This window comes from Ursus americanus, chromosome 17 (assembly GCF_024610735.1).
Source record: "Ursus americanus isolate L20-20 chromosome 17, mUrsAme1.1.p, whole genome shotgun sequence".
Classification (NCBI taxonomy): Eukaryota; Metazoa; Chordata; class Mammalia; order Carnivora; family Ursidae; genus Ursus; species Ursus americanus.
Window position 1 is genome coordinate 58,005,872 of NC_142143.1, and position 18,315 is coordinate 58,024,186.

Sequence of the window (18,315 nt, forward strand, 5' to 3'; positions counted from 1 at the left end):
CAGGCCCCTTGGGAGGGGCCCCTTGGATGACAACTTAGGTTTAGGTTTACCCCCTAGGATCTCGGCAGGTCCTATTCGCCAGCTGTGTGGAGAGTGGAGTGGCGGACCCAGGTGAGGGCACTGGTGTTTGGGAGCGTGGGCTTGGGCGTTTTGAGCGGGGGGGATTCGAAGTTCACCGTGTCTCGGAGGGCCCTGCCCGTTCTCCCGCTCTGATTGAATGGCAGCACCCCAAGCCCCTGGGTGGCGGCTGGGTGGCAGGGTGAGTCGGGTGCTGAGGCTCAGGGTCCCCAATCCCCGGCGTTGCAACGCCAGGCCCCTTGGGATGGGCCCCTCGGGGGTCAATCTAGGGTTACAGTTAGCCCCCCGGAGACCGGTGGACCCGATCAGCGTCTGTGCGGCACACGGCAGGGTGGGCCGAGGTGAGGGCGCTGGCGAGCCTGAGCATGAGCCCAAGCGTTTTAGCGTGGGGGGCCTTCGAAGGTCGGTGGTGGCTTGGAGGGACCTGCCCATTCACCCGCTCTGAATGACCAGCGGGGCCCCTAGTGGCTCAGGTGGCTGAAGGGCAGCAGGGTGAGTCCAGCACTTGGGCTCAGTTGCCCCATCCCCGGCGTTGGGGCGCCAGGCCACTTGAGAAGGGCCCCTCGGGGGCCGACCTACAGTTACGGTTAGCACCCAGGAGGCTGGCAGGCCCTATACACCGCCTGTGCGTGGAGCGGAGAGTTGGGCCGAGGTGAGGACGCTGGTGAACATGAGCCTGGGCACAAGCATTTTGGTTCTGGGCGCCATCGAAGGTGGGCGGGGGTTCGGAGGCCCCTGCCAGTTCTCCCACCCAGAATGAATGGCGGCGCCCCTAGCGGGCCCTGTGGGGCAGGGTGGCAGGGTGCACTCGGCCCTGGGGCTTGGGGGTCGCCAATCCCCGGCATTGCGCTGCAAGACTCCTTAGGAAGGGACCCTCAGGGGCCGTCCTAGGGTTAGGGTTAGCGCCCAGGAGGCTGGCAGGCCCGATCCGCCGGCTGTGCGAGGAGTGGAGGTGTGGGCTGAGTTGAGGGGGATGCAGAGCGGGAGCGTGGGCCCCAGCGTTTTGGCACCCTGGGCCTTCGAATGTTGCCATGTCTCGAAGGGCCCTGCCCATTCTCCTGCCCTGAATAACCAGCAGCGCCCCTAGCGGCTCCATTGGCAGTGGGGCTGCAGGGTGAGTCCTGAGCTGCGGCTCAGGGATCCCCAATCCCCAGCATTGTAGGGCCAGGCCTCTTGGGAGGGGCTTCTCATGGGCCGACCTAGGGTCAGAGTTAGCACCCAGGAGGCCAGCAGGCCCAATCCTCTGGCTGGGCGGCAAGAGGTGGGCGGGCCGAGGTAAAGGCGCTGGTGAGTGGGAGCATGGGCCCCTGCATTTTGGCGCGGGAGGCTTCAAATATCGCTGGTTTCTACAGGGCCCTGTCCGTTCTCCCGCCCTGAATGAGCGGCCACGCCCCTAGCGGCCCGGGTGGTGGCGTTGCGGCAGCGTGAGTCTGGTTCTGGGGCTTGGGGTCCCAGATCCCTGGCGTATAGGCACCAGAATCCTTGGGAGGGACCCTGGAGGGCCGACCTATGGTTAGGGTTAGCCCACACAAGGCCGGCAGGCCGGATCCGCCCTCTGTGCAGGGAGCAGAGGGGCGGGCCAAGGTGAGGGCGCTGGGGAGCGGGAGCGTGAGCACCAGGGTTTTGGCGCGGAGAGCCTTCGAAGGTCGCCAGTGGCTCGGAGGACCCTGTCCATTCTTGCGCCCTGAATGACCAGCGGCGCCCCTAGTGGCCCGAGTGGCAGCAGGGAGGCAGGGTGAGTCTGGCGATGGGGCCTATGGTCCTAGTCCCAGGCTTGGTGGCGCCAGGCCCCTTGGGAGGGGCCCCTCTGGTTCCTGCCTAGCTTTAGGGTTACCCCCAGGAGTCCGGCGGCCTGATCCGCTGGCTGTGCATTGAGCGGAGGGGCGGGCCGATGTGAATGCGCTGGCGAGCGGGAGTGTGGGCCCAAGGGTTTTGGCGCGGGGAGCCTTCGAAGGTCACCGGGGGCTCAGAGGGCCCTGCCTATTCTCTCGCCCTGTGAGGACGTTGCCCCTACTGGGCCGGGTCATGGCGGGGTGGCAGGGTGAGTCTGGAGCTAGGGCTCGTGGGTCCCCAATCCCCAGCGTGGCGTCGCCAGGCACTTGGGAGTGGTACCTTGGGGGCCTACCTAGGGTTAGGGTTAGCCCAAAGGAGGCCGGCAGGCCCATTCTGCCGGCTGTGCGGCGAGAGGAGTGGTGGGCAGAGGTGAGGGTGCTGGCGAGCGGGAGCGTGGGCCCAAGCGTTTTGGCGTGGGGGGCCTTCGAAAGTCGCCGGGGGCTCAGAGATCCATGCCCCTTCTCCCGCCCTGAATGAGTGGCGGTGCCCCTAGCAGCCCGGGTGGCGGCGGGGCGGCTGGGTGAGTCTGGTGCTCATGCTCGTGGGTCCCCAATCCCCGGCGTGGCGGAGCCAGGACCCTTGGAAAGGGCCCCTCGGGGGCCGACCTAGGTTTAGGGTTAGCCCCCAGGAGCCCAGCAGGCCCTATCTGCCAGCTGTGTGTTCGAGCGGAGGGGCGGGCTGAGGTGAGGGCAATGGTGAGCGGGAGCGTGGGCCCAAGCCTTTTGGCACAGGGGGCCTTCGAAGGTCACGGGGGGCTCAGAGGGCCCTACCCCTTCTCCTGCCCCGAAGGACCGGCAGCGCCCCTAGCAACCCAGGTGGCGGCGGGGTGGCAGTGAAAGTCCAGCACTGGGGCTGGATTGTCCCCAATCCCCGGCGTGATGGCGCCAGTCCCCTTGGGAGGGGCTCCTCAGGGGCTGAACTAGGGTTAGGGTTAGCCCCCAGGAGGCTGGCAGGCCCGATCTGACGGCTGTGTGGCGAGCGGAGGGTGGGTCCCAGGTGAGGGCAATGGTGAGCGGGAGCGTGGGCCCTAGCATTTTGGCGTGGGTTGCCTTCGAAGGTCGCAGGGGGCACGGAGGGCCCTGCAAGTTCTCCCACTCTGAATGAGGATGGCGACCCTAGCGGGCCGGGTCTCGGCAGGGCAGCAGGGTGTGTCCGGCGTTGGTGTTCGGGGGTCCCCAATCCCCAGCGTGTTGGTGCCAGACCCCTTCGGAGGGGCCCCTTGACAGCCAACCTAGGGTTAGGGTTAGACCCCAGGAGGCCGCCAGGCCCGATCTGCTGGTTGTGCGGCTTGCGGAGGGGCTGGCCGAGGTGAGGGCACTGGTGAGCAGAAGCGTGGGCCGAAGCATTTTGGCACGGGGGGCCTTCAAATGTCACCGGTGGCTCGGATGGCCCTGCCCATTCTCCCGCCCTGAATGACCGGCGGTGCCCATAGTGACCCGGGTGGCAGCGGGGGGCATGGTGAGTCTGGCGCTGGGGCTCAGGAGTCCCCTTTCCCCGTCGTTGCGGCACCAGGCCCCTTGGGAGGGGCCACTAGGGGGCCGACATAGGTTTAGGGTTAGCCCCCAGAAGGCCCACAGGCCCGATCCGCCAGCTGTGCGGCGAGCGGAGGGGAGGGCCGAGGTAAGGGCGCTGGCCAGCGGGAGCGTGGGGCCAAGCGTTTTGGTGCGGGGGGCCTTCGAAGGTCGCAGGTCGCTAGGAGGGCCCTGCCTGTTCTCCCTCCCTGAATGAACGGCGGCGCCCCTAGCGGCCCAGGTGGCGGTAGGGCGGGAGGGTGAGTCCGGCGCTTGGGCTCGGGATTCCCCAATCCCTGGTGTTGCGGCAATAGGAACCTGGATGGGCCCCTCGGGGGCCCACCAATGGTTAGGGTAACACCCAGGAGGGCTGCAGTCCAGATCCACTGGCTCTACAGCGAGTGGAGGGGCGGACCGAGGTGAGGGCGCAGGCGAGCGGGAGCATGGTCCCAAGCATTTTGGCACGGGGGGCCTTCGAATGTCACCAGGGGCTCGGAGGAATCTGCCCGTTCTCCCTCCCTGAATGACCGACGGTGCTCCTAGCGGCCCGGGTGGCGGGGGGGCGACATGGTGAGTCCGGCGCTGGGGCTCGGGGGTCCCCAATCCCAGGCATTGCGGTGCCAGGCCCCTTCGGAGGGGCACCTAAGGGGACAACCTAGGGTTCTGTGTAGCCACCAGGAGGAGTGCAGGCCTCATCCGCCGGCTCTGTGGCGAGCGGAGGGGTGGGCCGAGGTGAGGGCGCTGAGGAGCAGGAGCGTGGGCTCGAGCATTTTGGATGGGGGGGCCTTCGAAGTTCGCCACGGGTTCAGAGGGCCCTGCCCGTTCTACCGCCCTGAATGACCAGCGGCACCCCTAGCGGCCCGGGTGGTGATGGGGCGGCAGGGAGACTCCAGCGCTGGGGATCGGGGCTCCCTAATACCCGGCGTTGCAGCCTCAGGCCCCTTGGGACGGGCCCCTCGGTGGCAGACCTAGGGTTAGGGTTAGCCCCCAGGAGGCTGCCAGGCTCGTTCCGCCCATGTGCGGTGAATGGAGGTGTGGGTTGAGGTGAGGTAGCTGGCGAGTGGGGGCATGGGCCAGAGCATTTACGCTTTGGCTTGGGGTGCCTTCGAAGGTCGCAGGAGGCTTGGAGGGTCCTGCCCGTTCTGTCGCCCTGAAGGACTGGTGACGCCCCTAGTGCCCCATGTGGCGGCAGGGTGGCACGGTGCATCCGGCGGTGGGACTTGGGGGTCCCCAATCCCTGGCATGCAGCGCCAGGCCACTTGGGAGGGGCCCTTCGGGGGCAACTTGGCATAGGGTTAGCCCCCAGGAAGCCCGCAGGCCCGATCCGCCAGCTCTGCCGCGAGAGGACGGGTGGGCCGAGGTTAGGGCGCTGGGGAGCAGGAGCGAAGGAGCCAGAGTTTTTGCACAGGGGCCTTTGAAGGTCACAGGGGGATCGGAGGGCCTTGCCCGTTCTCCCTTCTTGAATGACTGGCAACACCCGTAGCGCCCTGGGTGCTTGCGGGGTGGCAGAGTGAGTCCAGCACTGGGGCTCGGGGGTCCCAAATCCCCGGCATTGTGGTGCCAGGCTCCTTGGGAGGGGCCCCTCGGGGGCCGACCTCGGGTTAGGGTTCTTCCACAGGAGGCCGGCAAGCCCGGCGCTAAGTGGCTCTGGCAATGTAACAAAAATGCCATACAATTATCTGAAAGAAATAACAGTGTACAGGAACCCTCTTAGCCCTAACATCATCCTTTGTGAATATGGAAGCCAACCCCAAAGTGCTCGTGGAAGTCTGACGAAAGGGCTAAGCACTTTTCTCTGAGTTACCACACTGTACAGGGAAAGACCAATGTACATCATCTTTCACGAGTAGGAAGCATTAATGAAAACGTTCTGGAATTTCGAGGACTCTGACCCATCCTTATTGGTAATAAACCATCGTGTACAGGAAAACACCTTCAACTCTCATCAGCCTCCTCAATCCTGATTCCGATTCAACTTTGGGTGTGTAGGACTAGGGAAATGTCCACATCTTATTGCTAAGAAAAACGATGTCAGGGTAATGGCCTTCAAGTCACCTCAGCCTTCCTGAAGACGGAAGCAGGAATCAAGGTGGTTATGTTACCATGAGGTAAGGAAGATGAGCATATAAGTGAGAAACAACAGTGGGCAGGACCTCTCTTCCAATGAACAGTATCTTTGCTTAATGTTGAATCCCTATGGTAAGTGGTTGTGGGCATTTGTGAGGTCAAAATCTTAAGTGTTTTGTAAAACCTCTTGGTCATTCACAGATGAGACTAAGGTAGTTGGGGACTCCTAGGCAGTGATTTGTCCACTGTCAAAAATATGAAAAGATAAAAGAGACAGATGAGGTCTCCTCAGGCATTGTCCTTTATCCTCATCCTCCGTGAGGATGGCCATCTCTGGACAGCTCAGTGGCAGGGTCTCATTCACAGTGGGGGCATCTGTTCCTCACAGACATCAGGCAGGGAAATGGATTTGGTTCTCTGTGCCAGCCCAGCCACAGCTGAGTGTCACAGCACCCTCTCGTGGGCTCATAAGAGTTTCACTGTCACCAGGCAGGTCATTGTATTTGATAAACCACTGTGAGAGTTTGCAATGGCCTTCATCTGCAACCTCCTAGAAGCAAATGCAGGTCTCTGGTACCATGTGAAGTCATGTGAAGGCATTGTGAGAAAGTGTCCTTTTGCTTAAGGAAAACATGACTGGGGCTCCTGGCTGACTCAGCCAGTTAAGCATGTGCCTTTGGCTCAGGTTATGATCCCAGGGTTCTGGGATCGAGCCCGGGCTCCCTGCTCAGCAGGAAAGGAGGTAGGGAAATAGCTTAAAACCCACAGAGAATGTGAATAAACGGGAGTGAGATGGAACTTGGTCTGTGTTTTGCTTTAGGGATTGGAAGTTAGTTTTTTCTCAATTGTGATTGTTTTTGAAACTGAAAAGCTGTATTGGTTTTTTTTTTTACCTTTAATTTTTTTCTAATAATAATTTTTTATTTTGATATGTTAGTCACTATACAGTATTTCCTTAGTTTTTGATGTAGTGTTCCCTGATTCATTATTTGCATATAACACCCAGTGCTCCATGCAATATGTACCTTCCTTAATACCCATCACTGGCCCATCCCAATCCCCCACCCCTCTCCCCTCTGAAGCCCTCAGTTTGTTTCCCAGAGTCCATAGTCTCTCGTGGTTCATTCCCCCTTCTGTTTAGGGTCCATTGTCTAAAGGGACAGACAGTGGAAGTTCACCAAATATAAGATCGAAATTTCATTGTTCATTATAGATGCCGCCAAGTAGTTCCCAGACATTTCATTCTACTGTAGTAATTCATTATACCTGTGCAGGTGCACGTGGAAGACAATTGATGCATGTAGAGTGGTAATAAAACACGCCCCTCAGTAGTAGAATAATAGAGGATGCACATGTGTAAAATTATTCGACTACAGCTTCCATGCTTTCCCTTTGGTTCCTTATTATCTATGAAATTGGACAATTTTTGTTCTCTAGGCCTAAAACTCATTGTCAGTATTCAGAGTTTTTCAATGCTGATCTTCTCCTGTAAAAGTTACCAAAAACCTAAAATATGTATGAACTTTAAAAAATGCTATATTGAAAATTACAGCAGGGAAGTTCAATTTTGTGAATATTGTGTCAATGGATCTCTATTTTGACATCAGTGTTCATTAGAAATGATGACATTTCATGTGAGTATAAATATCAATGTGTAAAAGAAAAGGTAGGAAGAACCTTGAATGTTTAAGTAATTGGTGAAATGACAGGTGTGTGTGTGTGTGTGTGTGTGTGTGTGTGTGTGTGTGTGTGTGTAATTGATTTTCAGTGAATGGTTCAGCTTCTTGTAGGACCTCCGAGAGAGCCCAGGTGAACCTTTCAATGGGTTGGTATCTGTTTTCAGAACATGGGAATCTCTTAGTCCAATAGTCAATCAGGCAAGCTTTGAGGTCTTGAAGAGTTTCAGTCCTCAGCGATGGTGTTGCAGACCCTTGTGAGCAAACCCTAGGGTATGCTCAGAGCCCTCATTAGCTGGTACCACGGTGTGACGATGTCAGACAGCATTTCCCAAAGAAGTACCTCTTGAGTCTCTGTCCTTGTCAGTTCCCTACACTTCCTTACACTAGTTATGTGATCAGTGTGTTTCAGAATAATCCCCACATGTGAGTTTTGCTATTTCCTACTAGTCCTATCTGTTTCTCATCTTCTTCTTTTATGGTAGGGGTTGGGAAGCAACCTGTGTGGTGTAGGAAGGGGTGTGGTAGTTGTCTGCCTTCAGAGAACCGAATGATGCCTAGAAATTGTACTGTAGTTTGAGGTCAATTGTCCACCCTCTGAGTGTCAGGAATTCCATCACTTTACTTTGATGCTAGTCTGTTCTTCAAGCTTCCTCAGAAATAAGGACGTCATCCATCTAGGGAATACTGGTTTGTGTGTATGTTTTCATTTTAGGAAAGGCCTTGCTGTTCCTGAAAATAATACTGCAGAGCACCCTTTCCTGTTCTTATTGGCCATCAGTCAATCTTTTGTGAAATATTCGTTTATAAATAGACTTTCTATGGTTGATGAGCAGGAATTCTTTATTGACAAGTCTTTGTCAGTGTGTGTATTGCAAATCTTTACTTCCCAGAATGCGGTTCACTTTTTCTTTTTCTTATGGTCATAAGATAAGGAGAAATGTCACGTTTTTATGAAGTCCCACTGAATTCTTTTAAATGGTTAGTGCACCCTATGTCCTACCCAAAGATTGACAGGTTCTACGTTTTCTTTCAGAAACTGTCCAATGGGAAGCTACAATCCATCTCAAATTTATAAATTGCATTTTTAATTCTAATAGGGTATTTATAGACTGTTTTGGATTTTCTATGTACACAATCGTATTATCTGTGAATAATCACAATTATCCCCTCAATTCTTATACTTTTTGTTTTTCTTGCCTTCTAACACTGGTAAATTCTCCGATGCACCGTTGAATAGAGCAGCATTGTTTGAAGATTTTAATATACCTTTCTCAATATCTGACAGAAAAAGCAGACAAAACATTGGTAAAAAATGTGACCTAATTGACATATAGGGAACATTCCATAATAAGTGCAGAATACATTATTTTCAAGTGGTCATAGACTCTTTACCCAAATAGATGATAGGTGGGGCCACGAATCAAGTCTACAAATGTTAAACCCTGAAATTAACTAGATTCTATTCTTAGACCACAGGGGAATTGAGCCACAGTCATAGAGAAAAGAAAACCAAGAAGTCCTTCAATGTTTAAAATTAAATGGAACTTTTCTACATATCCTAAATGTCAGAGAGGGAATCTCAATGGAAATTCTGAACCTTTTCTACATGAGGGCTCACACACAATGGCACTTTCTTTGTGAAGAGCATTATAATAAGCTAGATAGGAGTTGAGCCTTAAGTCAGAGTTCTGCCTGCCCCAGCCACACCTGGCCGCATTGGCCTGTGGTCCCCCTCAGCTGTCCTTTCTGGTGGCCCTGAGCTAAGGGGGTCAACATGGCCATATGGAAATGGGAAGCTCCCCACTCATAGTGATGACGGTGCCCCCTTCCCAGCTGCCCTTTTTTGGTGGCTCTGAGCTAAGGGGGTCAACATGGCCGTATGGAAATTAGAAGCTCCCCACTCTTAGTGATGACGTTGCTATCGTATCATACTCACCAGTCCAACATGATTTCTGAGTGAACTATGACACAAGAGTGACTTCTTGTCCTTCCTTCAGGTTTGAAAATCATCTGGTGAGTCATCTATTAGGAATGTGGATTCAACATGTGTTCTTTCTTCTGGAAAAGAAATAGACCCAATAGCAATTTTGGCTTCCTGAGCACCTGATCTTGAGAGACATCATACTGGCTCTTTGTAGCATTCTGCCTCTTAAACTTCAAACTAGGTATAGATATTTTTAGGCACATTTTCAGGTGGTTAGACAGGGACTCGGATGATATGAGTCACAGAGGATTTTAGTGTCAGAAACCTAAGTGGGATCCCCAAATTGACTCCAAATCCCTTGTTGTTCCATACAGGGTACTATTTCCCTCTTATCTCTGGTCTTCTCGATCTGGAAACCTATCAAGTATCAGGATTTTCTTGTCATGTGGACAACTGGAACAAATTCAGCGGGCCTTTTCACCTCTGCCCATGGTGATCATTAAGATCATTATCTCAGTGGAGGACCTCTGGGTAAGATACTCAAATATCCTTAGGGATAGAGACAGTATAATATTTTTCTGGTATTAAAGTTACTGAAAACAACTATCTTTTTTAGTCGATTCAGGCTCTGGTATGTTCAGAGGGTGCTGTAAAACTGGTCTGAAATAGTGTTTAAAAACACTCAGCTCAGCCTCTTTACAACAGGAGCCAATGCTTATAAACATGGCTAAAATATTGTCTTATCTATGATGACTTCACAGCCATCGTAGTGTTTATATGGTATGACTGTGACTTACATTAGTCAACATTTGCAGAGAAAGAACTTAGGGCATCCAGGGGGCACTTCATGTTGAAATTAGTTTGTGACAACGAGCTACTGTGTTTTATTCTGCAGTCCAAGGGAATGGTGCCAGACATCTCTAAGGTGTCTAGCAGTTCTACAATTCTGATTTTAAGTGGTCTGTGTGCTTCAGCGATTTGGGCAGGAGAAGGGCAGGAGTCCAGAGACTGTGAACATTTCTGTTACTTGTGCTGACCATGGAGCAGGCAGGCTTTTGTGGGTATCATTTTGATTTCTTGGTACTCTTGTGAAAGGTGTTTTTGTCTCAAATTCCTCCATTTAGGAGTAATTACAATGATAAAAGGAATTTTTATCTTATATCATCTTTGGGCCTTGATCCTGGGCTCCCAGGGAAGCTATCCTTCAACATTTTACCAGCTCAAAATGGCTGGGCAAAAACCTCAAAGCATGGGCCCTATTTCTACCCCAAGCACATGTTGTACATCTGCTTCGAGGAGAAAACAATAACCAAAAAATGCCAACATAAATATAAGAAAAAATAAAGAACCTCTTTGGCTCCCATAAGATTAAGATCATACTGACATGTACATACTGAAAACATAAGAAAGAATCTGTCACTTTCTGGATCGAAGAAGATCCTCATTGTGGTGTGTAACTCTGTATGTAAAACAAAACAGAAAAAAATATATAAGCCTGCCCCAAATGTTCCTTCCCTGGAGCACTCCCTTCTTGGTGAAGATTGTGTCTCCCAGACAGTTGTCCTGACTTGGGTTTGAATAAAGGTCTCTTCCTTTCTCTCTAAAATGTTTTTAAAAGTTCATTCACGCAGTGTCGACAATAACAGTGTTTTCTATTTAAGTGAGAAATAAATGTTTCACTCTAGTTGCATTGGGAATAGACGAATTGAGGGTTTCTTTAGAAGAGTAAGTCTGCCTTCCAGAAAAGGCAAGCTCATTGGTCTATTGAGAATGAAGATAATTACTGCTAAACAACAAGTATGTGTTGCCCCTTCGCCCAGAAACCAAAGCAGGTGTGCAGGCTTTAGGTCAGAGGTGCCTTCTTCTCCCAGATGACAGCACTTCTTGCTCTGGCTCCAAGACACCCGAGGTTTTGAAGGTCAGCATCAGAGTCAGCGAGGCAGCTTGTCACAGGACGCCAGTGTTTAGAGAAAGCACAGGTATGTTTAGCAAAATGTCCTAACTATGTCAGGGCTGGAGGTAAAACCTCTCATTATCCCAAAACCTCCTGGGCTTTTCTCTTTTCTCTAGTGGAGCCACAAAGTAAAATTGAAGTAGCTGTCAGCATTCTGGGTTTGGTGCAAGAATTACTTAGTTTCCGTGCTGGTAGAACTTTGCAGGGAATCACAATTTCTCTGTCCATTTATTGCTTACAAATGTATTTTGACCATCTGTTTCCTAAGAACCCTCTTTTATTAGAAAGGGGAGGTGAGATTCACTCTGTGCCTGTTTGTAACATCTAATTTCTTCCTTCATCTAACAGTGTTTATTCAGTTGGGCCTAAGATATGGTTGAGTGGCCAGCATCTAGGGTTAGGTGGCTTTTTTTCATCTGATACAGACTTGGATGATGTCATTTGACAAAGGTGATGTTTCATCATTGATTAGTTTATTCATCAGAAGAGTTAAAATTAGGGTGGTGGGAAAATTGAAAATTATCCAAGGCGGCCTATTCCTGTTTAAAAGTTGAGCTTGACTTTCTAGTTTTACTAAATGTATTATCTCAATATTTTGAGGTGCCATATTCTCTCTGTAGTTTCTTTGGCGGTGGAGTCAGAAGGAGAGTCTGGGAATTCTTTTGAATAGTGGCATGCTGGTGTCTTCAAGGGGCTTGGCGTCAGGAGCCTTGGGGTGAAGTCTGCAACTGCTTGCCTGACCCTGGGTGCATCTCCCAGAGGTTTTGTTTCCTCTTATGAAATTGCCGGCAGATAATGTTCTGCTTAAAGGGGAACCCTCCCATCCTGTTGGTGGGAATGCAAAGTTGTGCAGCCAGTCTGGGAAACAGTGTGGGGGTTCCTCAAAAAGTTAAACATTGAACAACCACATGATCCAGCAATTGCTCTCCTAGGTATTTACCCAAAGGATACAGAAATGCAGATTCAAAGGGGGAACATGCACTATGATGTTTATAGCACCAATGTCCACAGTAGCCAAACTATGGAGAGAAACCCAAAGTCCATGCACTGATGATTGGATAAAGCAGATGTGGGATACATATATATATAATGGATTATGACCCAGCTTCAAAAAGAATGAAATCTTACCATTTGCAAGGATGTGGATGGATCTAGAGTATATTAAGCTAAGCAAAATCAGTGAGGAAAGACAAATATCCTATCTCTCACACTTGTGGAATTTCAGACAGAAAATAGATGAACAGAGTTGAGGGGTGATGAGAGAGGCAAACAAGGAAATAGACTCAACCTTGGAGAAGAAACTGAGTGTTGCTGCAGGACAGGGACATGGGAGGAAGAGTTAAATGGGTGAGGGGTATTAAGGAGGGCACTTGTGATGAGCACTGGGTACTGTATGCAGATGAGGAATCACTAAATCCTACCCCTGAAGCGAATATACCATGGCATGTGAACTAACTGGAATATAAGTAAGAGAAGAAAGCAAAAAAGTGTTCTGCTTCATGAAGAGTGAGGTAAAATTGTAGTGATTTGGGCTGTACTATTCTATAGAGGATAGATGGAAAACACCCTGTTGTAGGATACACTAGTTTCTTATCACATAAGGAGTCCTCAGAAAGCTGCAATGAAAGATTCAGATCTCAGAGCATGTTCATGTTCCACTGATATGTTACAGTTTGCACAGGTAGGAAAGAAGGTGGAGAGAAAGGCAACAGAAGGGGAAAGTAGGTGTGAACCTTTCATTAGTTAGCATTATAGCTTTCTCATGAAAGCCTTGCGCCAGTGTTATTTTGGAAGAAGAGGAGGAATCCGGGAGCTTTGCAGGAGACAGGGGAGTTCCAGGTCTGGGTAAAGCTGACAGGGGTCTCAGAGGAGAGCTGAATGCATTCTGCAGCAGGGTGTGGGCAGGGTGGGCTCCAGGGGTGGATATTGGTCTCCTGGATGAGAGTTGTGGCAGGTGAGGGCTGTGTGCAAGTTCCTGGTTGAGGACAAGTGAGGCACAGGCGGAGAGCTGGCAGAGAACCTTCTTCTGGGCCACCAGCCTCACCCAACACACAGCCTCATCTTCTGTCCCTGTCACTCCAATTCACACTTCTCGAAAGGTGAGTGAGAACACATGAAGAGCATTCTGAAGAGAAGGGAAAGCATGTGCAAAGTCTCTGGGGCAGGAGAATTCCTGTTATGTCCAGGAGCAACAAGAAGACCCTGTGGCCACAGGAGACAGCTTAGGACATGAGCTCAGAGAGGTGAAAGAGTGTGACAGAAAGCTATTCCAGGGCTATAACCCCTTGAGATGCTGTTTCACTGGGCCATCCTGGCTACAGTGTTGAGAACAGATGACAGAGGGTTGAAGATGGCAAGGCAGGTCAATGACGAAGCTTTTCCAGGAACTCAGGCACTTGGGACCAGACAGGTGGCCTTGGATGGAGTGGTTAGAACTATTCTGGGTCCATTTTGAAGATGGAGCTCACAGGATTTGCTGATGGGATAACTATTAGGAGCAGGAGAACAGAGGAATTGGGGTAACTCTCAGGTGTTGTGGGTTGTCCTGATCGAGAGGAAGGAGAGGGTTTCTCAGGGGGTAGGAGGTAGTCCGTGTTCTGCATGCTGAGGAAGGTGCCTTTCCCGGTGGATCTGCTGAGGTTTGTGTCTGGGAGAACCTTTCACATCTCCTCCCTCAGCAATGCTCAAGTACAAGTATACCCCACTTTTTAAACGTTCACAGTAAGACACTGGGCTTTCTTGAAAGAACTATGTTATTACCCAGCTTCAGTAAGAGGAAGAGACCTGAAGAGGATTTCCCTCTTATGAAAAAAGGTGAACAGTGAGAATCGTGTTCAGCATCTGTTTTGGGGAGAAGCACAACAGAGGCGGCGTGCACCCCAACCAGCTCCTTCCTCTGGGAACCGCTCTCCGCATCCAGCCACCAGCACTTTGAATTGTGTCTGTAAGCTTCTGCTGTGCTTCATCATCATTTATGCTGGGCCTCTGTTAGAAACTTGTGTGCTGAGGCCTATGAAAAGCCAAAGAGAAGGAATTTTGGAGTCTGAGCACACTGTCTAATTGTTCGTTTAAATTAATGGTCATTCCTTCTTGACACCATTTCTGCTGTGCAAGGTTTCTCAGAAGCCCTGTACTTTCAAAGAGCAGGGAAACCTATACCCCATGCTGCGGGATTAGTTTTAGTCTCCATGCCTGACAGAACATTTCATGACTGTAGGATTTTCTCACTCAAACATTGAGACTTTGACCACCTTCACCCGTTTCTACCACCCCATCCCCAAATCTGGCACCTACCAACCTGCTCTCAGTATCTATGCGTTCAGTATTTGTTTATTCCACGTGGAATGTACATGAGAGCATCTGGTATTGGTCTTTCTGTGTCTGAGTTACTTGGCATAAGGCCCCCAAGGTCTGTGTTTCCATGTCTGGTTCTTGTGAATAATGCTGCAGTGAACGTGGGAGTGCATCTGTCGTTTTGAGGCAGCATTTTTGTGTTCTTCAAATCAATACTCAATAGAGCCATTACTGAGTCATGGGGTAGTTGTATTTATTTTTTCAGGAACCTCCATACCGTTTGTCACAGTGGCTGCACCAATTTCCATTCCCACCAACAGTGCACAGTGTCTCCTCGTCTGCACACCCTTGACCCCACCTGGTGTCTGTCTCTGGGACAATTGCTGTTCCAACAGTTGTGAGAGGATAGCCGATTGTGGGTTTGACTGATGTTTCTCTGACGATGATTAGTGATGTCGAACAACTTTTTCTGTCTGTTGGCACCTGTGTGCCATCTTTGGAAAGTATCTATTCACATATTCCTCCCATTTTTTATATAGTTTTTTTTTTTGGTTTTGATTTGTATGAGTGTTGTGTGTATTTTGGATATTAGCCTCTTCTCACACATATGATTCGCAGATATTTTTTTCTTATTGGGTCAGTGGCCTTTTAAGTTTTTGCTGGTTTCTGTTGCTGTGTGGAAGATTTCAGTTTAATGTTGTTCCACTTGTTTATTTTTGCTTTTGTTGCCTTTGCATTTGGTGTCCGATCTGAAGACTCTTTGCCAAAACCAATGTCGAGAGACTTAGTACCTGTGTCTTCTTGGAGGTTTATGGATTCAGGTCTTATGTTCAAATCATTCATCCATTAAAAATTTTGTGTGTGGTGTAAGAAAGTGACCCAGTTATATTCTTCTGCATTTAGTGTCCATTTGCCTGTTACCGCTCACTGAAGAGACAGTCCTTCCCTCATGGCATATCTTCTGCTGCTGTGTCGTAAGTTAGGATCATCTACATGTGGGTAAGTTTCTGAGCTTTCTGTACTGTTCCACTGACCTGGTGTCTGTGTTTATGCCAGTACCATCCTGTTTTGATGACAACAGCTTTATAATCCTGCTTGAAATCCAGGAGTGTGTTGACTGCACCTCTTTCTCCAGGTTGCTTTGTGGATTTGGTGTCTTTTGTGATTCCATATAAGTTTGAGGACTGTTTTCTATTTCCTTGAATAATGACACAGGAATTCAGATAGGCATTTCATCACATCTGTCGATTGCTTTGGGTACGATGGACATGTTCACATAATTAACTCTTCCAGTTAAGGAGCATGGCGTATGCTACCATTTGTTTGTGTTGCCTTCCAAATCTTTGACCCATACATTCTGCCCCCCTCGACACACATATTTTTCATTTCTTTTCTGCCATGTGTTGAGTGTACTATGTCTTTCTCATTCTTGGTTACTTTTATTCCTAGATTTTTTTTATGGAATTGTAAATGGCGTTGCTTTTTTAATTTCTCTTTGCGAAAGTGTGTCATCAGTATACAGAAATGCAAGAAGTTGGGTCATCTGGGTGGCTCCATAATGGAAGCGTCTACCTTCAGCTCAGGTCATGATCCCAGAGTTCTGGGATCGAGCCCCGTGTTGGGCTCCCTGCTTAGCAAGGGTCTGCTTTTCCCTCTTTCTGACACTCCCCCTGTTCGTGCTTTTTCTCTTCCTGTCAAATAAATAAATAAAATTTGAAAAAAATAATGACAACAGGTCTCTGCATATTGACTTTATATCCTGCAGCTTTCTTGAATTTTTTTATTCTAACAGTTTTTTTTTGTGGAATCTTTCGAGATTTCATGTCATTTGCAAATTGTGCCAGTTTTTCTGTATGGATTTCATATTTTCTCTTTTTTTAAAATTGTTATTCACCCTACAGTACTTCATTTGTTTTTGATGTAGTGTTCCATGATTCATTGTTTGCATATAACACCTAGTGCTCATTATGACAAGTGCCCTCCTTTTTTTTTAAGAATTTATTTATTTATTCAACAGAGATAGAGACAGCCAGCGAGAGAGGGAACCCAAGTAGGGGGAGTGGGAGAGGAAGAAGCAGGCTCACAGCAGAGAGCCTGTTGTGGGACTCGATCCCATAACGCCAGGATCATGCCCTGAGCTGAAGGCAGACGCTTAACCGGTGTTCCACCCAGGTGCCCCCTGCCTTGTTAATTTTAACCATTCTAACTGGTGTAAGGTGGTATCTCATTGTCGTTTTGATTTGTATTTGCCTGATGGCAAGTGATGTGGAGCATTTTTTCATGTGTCTGTTGGCCATTTGTATGTCTTCTCTGGAGAAGAATCTCTTTGTGTCTTCTGCCCATTTTTTGGGTGTCGAGTTTGAGGAGTTCTTTATAGATCTTGGATACCAGCCCTTTATCTGTAACATCATTTGCAGATATCTTCTTCAATTCCATAGGTTGCCTTTTTGTTTTGTTGATCGTTTGCTTTGCCGAGCAGAAGTTTTTATCCTGATGAAGTGCCAATAATTCATTTTTGCTTTTATTTCCTTTGCCTTTAGAGATGTGGCTTGCAAGAAGTTATTGTGTCCAAAGTTGAAGAGTTCTTTTGATTTTGATATGATACAGGAATCCATTATCTTTCTTTCCTGATTGTATTCGAGTCCTCTGTCTTTCTTGGTGAGTCTAGCTAAGTTTGTCAGTTTGTTTTTCTTTCCAAAAAAGGCAGCTCTCATTTTCATTGTTTTTTTTTTTTTGTCTTTTTCATCTCTGTTGGATTTATTTATGCCTTCCTTTTTGTTATTTCCTTATTTCTACTAATTTGGGGCTTTGTTGGTTGTTTTTTTTTTTAATTCTTTACCACATAAATCAGGTTGTTTATTGGAGAGCATTCTCATGGATTGATGAAGACTTGAATTTCTATGAATATCCCCCATAAAGCTACTTTTGCTGCATCCCATAAGTTTTTATAGGTTGTCTTTTTCATCAGTGTCAAGGTACTTCTAAATTTTTTTTGATTTCTTCTTTGACTGTTGGTTCAGTAGCATGTTGTTAAATCTCCACATATTTTTTTAAGATTATTTAAGTATCTTACAGAGAGTGAGACAGCGAGAGAGGGAACGCAAGCAGCGGGGTGGGAGAGGGAGAAGCGGGCTTCCCACTGAGCAAGGAGCCTGATTCGGGGCTAGATCCCAGGATCCTGGGATCACGACCTGAGCTGAAAGCACATCCTTAACGACTGAGCCACCCAGGCCCCAAAAATCTCCACCTATTTTTGACTGTCCCATTTTTTTCTTGAGACTGATTTCTAGTTTCATATCATTGTGGTTGGACAAGATTTGAAGCAGAAGGTGAAGAGAGCATTCAGATGAAAGGTTTGTTTCCTGGAGGGTTTTCTGTGGGCAGACCATGAGTTCAGTGGGCAGGAGGAAGGTTTTATGAGATGGGGGGTGGGGATAACCCTTGTTAGAATTACTGACTACTACCATGCAGGCTGTGTGCTACCGTTCACACCATAGTCCTGATGGACTTGTACTTCATTAGAAATATTTTCTAGGAGGTGTAGGCATAGCCTTCACTTAAAGAAAGATGCCATGTGTGTTCATGGCATGACCCCAGGTCAGCAACCAGGATGTATGGTATTGTGGGGGATCAGAACCAGGCTTTCTGTGGGAAGTGACAGAAATAAGGTATGGTGAGCTCCATGACCATAGGTGAGGTCCCGAGTGTCCCACTTGGTGTTGGGTTCTATGGATCTGTCTCATCAGGTGCTGTGGAATTCAGGGACACCCTCCTGTCTGTGGATTTGTGTGGAGACAGGTAGACATCAGTGTCTGGCCAGGCACGAGGGTTGCACTGGACCACCACCAGTGGTGCAGCGTGCGGGGGAGCCACTGCTTGGTTTCCAGGAAAGCTGACCAGGGTCTGTGACCATGATTCCTAACAGCTGCAAGGGGAGAGGCTGCCGGGGGTGGTGCACACTTCCTAGAGTTGTGG